Here is a 6,569-nt window from a genome sequence, read left to right on the forward strand (position 1 = left end):
CAACACATTTCAAAATTAGTTATAACAGCATGTGTGGGTGTTTCCATTAACCCAAACCAACAGATTTGAAACAGTTGCATGGCAAACAGAACACATGCATGAATGGAACAACAGCAAGCATTTTAACAGCACGCAAGTGACATTGATGACAACAGGGCACTAATAATGCTATTTGAACAAGGTATGCCAAAATGCAACCAGTGATATATATGAACAATAATAGAACACATGTCCCAACAATAGATTTTGAAAACAACATACCCGTAGTATATGAATAATAATTATTCATGCAGATGACAGTTGAGGGAGAGAATAAAAGGTTCATTAACAACTGTGTCTGCTTCTATTTTTCACAAACGTACTGTTCAATACAGGTTTGCCCTCACTTTACATCTACCTATGGCCCATAGCTTCTAGGGCACATACATACCTGTCACACTGTCAACCTGTAATAGTATGGGGTAGACTGGGTACACTGTGGCTATTTTACTGGAGGGGGCTTGTACATATCAGGGTTACATACTTGACAAAGAAGGGGTACCCTGCAATGATGCTGTGTAAGTCTGCTACTAGCATAGTTCACCTGGACTCCTATCTGTATCCAAGGTGACGGGCAGCAGTGACCACTAGCCATGACAGTGTGACACTTGAGAGACATGTATCTGGAAGAGGCGTGGTGTATGTACCTATCCTGCTGTCATTTGCAGGCATGGGGTTGGACAGTGGAGCAGTTGTACATGGTGTATTCTTATACCCTTCAAACAGCTACTATGAACATTTCATTACATGTAAGACCTGTGGAGAACATATCGGTTACCACTATCTGACTCCTTCTGCAAATATTACAGATTTCTTGAGTGTATATATGCACATATCTCAGTACTACGTCCTGGCTTTGAACCATGTTTGTGTGTGCTAAAATGAACTACAAGGCTGTTTTTCATCACACCAGGCTACTGGGGAGCTGCTGTCTCTTGTTTGTTTTCTGCTTAATACTCTGTGGGTTAGACAGTCTGACCTTGTAATCCTGAGATTCATGCATGACAGATAGTTACTGTACTGTGTAGTAATCCTTTGACATTATACGATCCGGAAAACAAAGGTTAACATAAGGCACTGCAGCAGGGAACACACTATAATACATTTGACATTAGTATTCAGGGTTAAGATCTTAGTGCATAACACTTGTCATATTTCATGTATATCTTGATTTACAGCTCCACAAGCTACTGTTTTGCATACTAGCTGATTCTCAGAACAACCTCTGTTACTTCATGCTGTCAAAGCCATATTTTCTATGCAGAACCTGTACACATTCTATTTCTACAACCACATACCAGAATAAACACAACAGTTGGTGGTTTATGTTTTTATTATAGTTATATGACAGAGTGCTTTACTACTGCATATGCTGTAGATGACTATTAGTCTGGCAAACTTTTCTTTAATTGTTTCACACAGAACACAGTAAACAATTTACTCCTTCTTATTTATTTCACTATGTAGTGAAAGGTAGATCTGTACTCACCAGCCTGTCAGCGCATCCTTGTCAGTCTGTTGGCATGGGCCTCAATGTTCATAGCCCTCTCTTCTGCAGCTGTAGGGGTGAGAAACAAACATTATGCATACCTGTCTATCACATACTCAGGCTAGAATTTGGTACAGCTATATTTGGGATACTTACTAATCACTGGAGTATGCCAGTCCTGAGCATCTTGGATCAAGGGTTGGGAGGGTGGCCTAATGGTTAAGGTTTTTGCCTTACAAACACAAGATGCAGGGTTTGAGTCTCACAAGGGATAACTGGCTAGGCTTAAAATGGCTCGTAAGGGCAGATAGCTTAGTACTAACCTATGAACCTAATCCACTGGGCCAAGAGCTCCCCCTTCCTATGGTTTAGGTCAGCATAATGATGCTGTACCTGTTCACCTGTTTGGGGTATTCTAGTGGCACTGGTGAGGTCGCGTGCCAGACGGTCCCAGGCCTCCACTTTGCACTGAGAACCCTGGTACTAGCCCTGCAGCAGTCTGACATCATGGTGATCTATGAGGAGCCAAGCCATGACCCTGGACTCCAGGATGCTCCAGTGATGTGCCCGAAAGCACACTCCCTCTCCAACACCAGACATGTTCCTGCAGAGATCAAACTAAATGGGTTATGGCTGTATTCCTGCCTGCACGGTTTAAATAAGGCCATATTCCCACCCTTTGTCGTCATTGGACCATTTTGAAAATGCTGAGCACAGCTTAGCAATGCACAAACTCTCTAAGTCAGGTTGAACAGTGCTTAAAGGGGTAATTGCTGAGCATTGCTTAATACTGCACAAATCTGTTTAGCTGAGCTGACTGTTGTTTAGCATTCACATTTAAGCAATCCTTACACTGACTAAGCATAGCTCACTTTTCATTTAAAAAAAAGATAAGGATAATGACTTAATTAATCATTACTGACATATTAGTAAGTGTATATGATTTACTTTAGATGACATTAATCTATGTGCTTTCATTACATTACATTACCATGGGGTGTGACTATACTGTATGGTACATTTGTGTACACATGGGTGATTTCACATGTTATATGCATTCACACTTACATTTTAGACCAGCTACACTATCCTAGTTGACAAATATCAATTACTACATAATTTAAAATTAAAATAATAATTTTAACACTGCTTTCCCATGTAAAAATGAAGTCCCTGTTTTGGTACTCGAACCATGAATACCTGCATAGAAAGCCAGGACTCTAACCATTATGCTACCTCAGCCTGAGTATTTCAGCATTATATGTGTAAACACACCTTAGAATGAAAAAAATAAATAAATTCATGAACCCACTTTATTTACATGTATCTGTACTCCTTGTCAGTCACAGTACAGGAAATTGTAAATGGACATATAGGGAAAGATTTTAATTATTGCTCTTACAAACTTAGGAAGTGTGACTGTGGTTTTCAAGCAAATCATTGGTAAATCACTCTGGGGATTAAGTCAGAACATACTGACAGACATTTTGGTTTCAGACTTCATACCCTTCAGGAAATCCATGCTAATGCAAACCTTTTATTCTATCAGCTTTCTGGGTTTGTCAGTGCAATACTTAAAAAGTGTCCCTATTTTTGTGCCTTCGTCCCCCCATTATTTATGGCTTTGTACAGCTTTCTTGCTCTAGGAGGTTGAGAAGTATGCGAGACAGACATCTAGGCATTCTGCACAAACCTGTACAGTTGACGGCTATAGCCCTACCGCACTTTCAGATGGCAGACATTTGTGTTTCAGTCTTCATACCCTTCAGGAAGTCCGTGCTACTGCAAACCTTTCATTCTATCAGCTGTCTGGGTTTGTCAGTGCAATATTTAAAAAGTGTCCCAATTTTTGTGCCTTTGTCCCCCCCATTATTTATGGCTTTGCACAGCTTTCTTGCTCAAGGAGGTTGAGAGGTATGTGAGGCAGGCATCTGAGCATTCTGCGGAAACCCGTACAGTTGAAGGCTATGGCCGTATAGCATTTCTACAATGCAGGGGGTGTGTGACAGAACCTGTTACACACCTCCCGCATTGTTTCTTGCTCCTCTATCTATCTCAGTGTCTGCAGAAACTGAAATACTCATTTTATTTAATTTCAGTGTCCTGGTGCATGTGCATATTAATGCCTGACTGCATTTACTTCCATTTCAGAGGTTTTGGATAATTTAAAGTCTAACAATCTATGCAAAATTATTTTCTACAAAATAAGCAAAATTAAGTTATTCAAGGTTTATTTTTACATCTTACATTAACAGCATTATTTAGTTCACTGTAATCACAATTAGTATTTTTGTAAAGTTCAGCTAGTTTAAAAATACAAACTCCCATTTTGAAATCTTGTTCATAGGTTCATAAATTAGTACTAGGCTAACTGCTCTTGTGGGCCATTTTCAGCCTAGCCAATTACCCCATGTGAAAATCAAACCCTTCACCTTGCAAGGTAAACATCTTAACCATTATGCCAGCCTCCCTCCCTTTTGACTAAGAATGTCTCATAATAATTTATTTTAACCTCTTTCATAGTATCATGAATTCTCAAAACATTATCTTTGAAAGTTTTAATTTGCCAAAAATATGCAACTTTAGTTTTGAAACTATTTCTCAACAAAATCTTTGAAGATGACTGTTCTATAACAAGGTGTCAGGTTGCTTCACATTTTCTGCAAGCTAGTAGTTTAAGTCCAAAGCCCATGGGTTTGTGGCATGAAAGGGGTGTTATAAAATGCTGAATGTGGAAAATGTCTAGTATGCAAATGGCAGTTGGCACAGAGGATTAAGGAACTGTTAGTGAGCTGTTTCCTGTGGTCCAGTGGTCCAGGGTTTGAGCCCCTCAGCCTCTATTGCCTAACTATGTGCCACTGAAGATGTCACTGATCCAGGCAGCATTCCTGGACTGAGTGTGAAAAAGTCCATGGAAATCTGTATTCTACCTCAGTAAATAAAAACAAAAACTTAATAAAAGTATCTTGTAGGTGGGAAGTACCCACAGAGGTATAGTCAAGATCCTGAAAGTGTTAGTTAGCAATAAGGTACCAATTATTCATTACTGCTGCATGAAAGAAGGATGCTTCTTCAGTGAAATTCAGGAAGTTAGTTCTTCACTCAAAAGATCATTAAAGAGGTAAACAGGAGCTTGCCAAAAGATTCAGGAGGTGTGGGAGTATGATAGCATAGCCATTTTTTGTTGCAGAGGTATACTTAATGGAGCTATCTAAACATCACAGCTGAATGATTTGTCTTGGAGCAGGCCTGATTCCATGGACTTTATTCTGGAAGGACTAACTGAACTATGTGCATGTGCTGGAGAAAACCTACAATTTACTATTCCTAAAAGCCAAGTGAGCCGGTCATTTTTAATTTCCCTTTTTAATTGTACTAAATAAAGTATGTTTTTTTTTTTTACTTGCTGACCCTAATCCATCTTTTACCTGACAATAAATGTACATGTGTATGTATACATAGATAGATAGATAGATAGATAGATAGATAGATAGATAGATAGATAGATAGATAGATAGACATATACACATACATGGCAGGCCTTACACATGGATGAACTAAGGGGCTGCTTATGGAGCAATTCAACAAGGAAAGCATTTCTTAGGTGTTTGTTTATATATTTATTTCTCAGATGAAAAAATAGTGTTGCATTGAACCCTCTTCAATGCAGCCATGGTTGTAGCTCCCTGTCAGCAAAGTGTTCTAATTTCCACTATTATAGTACACTCACACCCATGATCTATACAGCAAATTCTTATACATTGTGTAAATAATTAGTGTAACCAAGACCAAACCCTAAAAATGTTGAATGTTGGCTTAATAAAACAGCCATATTGGAAACACAAACAGAAGAAGGAAAAAAGAAAATGTTGTGGCCTGTCAAGATGCAGATCAATCAGTATGGTATATTTATTAGCAAATACGTTTCTTAATCCTGTCAGGCAACCAGATATTATGGGCAGTGGAGAGCAGGGTAGTCAGGATAGTAGCATGTATTTTTTATTATTTTGGTAGGCAAGCAGATACTATATGCAGTAAATGGCTCACACTAACATGCAAATCTCTGAACTGTACCTCATGATGAGGAATGTTCCTCATTTTGATTCTTAAAACATTCCATGTTCAGTGATGTTCCATATTCTATATTGAAAGGGGCACACACACACAAACACACACACACACACACACACACACACACACACACACACACACACACACACGCACACACACACACACACACACACACACACACACACACACACACACACAAAGATTTTTAAACACACATCCATGCCAAATAAGATTGAATCCTATTAAGTCATCAAAATTCAATAATAAAACATTTTGCAATTATGATAGCAGTTTTAACCATGCTGGGCTTTTTCTAGGTAAATTTATTAGTAAGTGTTTCACATTTTCCCCTTTTGTTCCACATTGTGAGCAGTGGCGTTCATTATTTTGTTGAAGGAAGGTGCAAAACTATCCCTTATTTCACCTCACATTGTCAGGATGTGTGTGTGGTTTTCAGGCAAATCACTGACTGCAGTCACTAAATAGTGACATTTGTTTTTCAGATAACATATATTTCAGAAAATGCAAATTAGCGCAAATCCTAATATTTTAGTAACTTTCTTTGTATATAAGAGCAATGTGTAAAAAACTGTCCCTGATTTTGAGTCTTTGTGCCCCTCCTGAATTATTTTGTACTTAGAAATAGAGAACTATGTTTGGAAATCTTATACTGTGGCTGGTTGTATGTTTGAAACAACAAATTTACTGAAGCATGTAGTTAACAGGGTGACTATAATTGTTGTGTATGGGCAACTGTCCATGCAGGATTGTTTTAAATATTATGGTCAGACATCTGTGGTGTACACAGTTAACAAAGTGACTACACTTGTGTGTGGAGGAATGTCCATCTTGCCCTTCACTTAAGCTGAAAAGTCATTATTCTGGCTTTACAAAACTAATGGGTGGCTAGCAACTGCATGTTTGTCTGAAACCATGAAACTGAATTGAAATAAATTAGTGTAAATATTCC

Source organism: Protopterus annectens, chromosome 8.part0, assembly GCF_019279795.1.
Source record: "Protopterus annectens isolate FY-2018-M chromosome 8.part0, PAN1.0, whole genome shotgun sequence".
Classification (NCBI taxonomy): Eukaryota; Metazoa; Chordata; order Ceratodontiformes; family Protopteridae; genus Protopterus; species Protopterus annectens.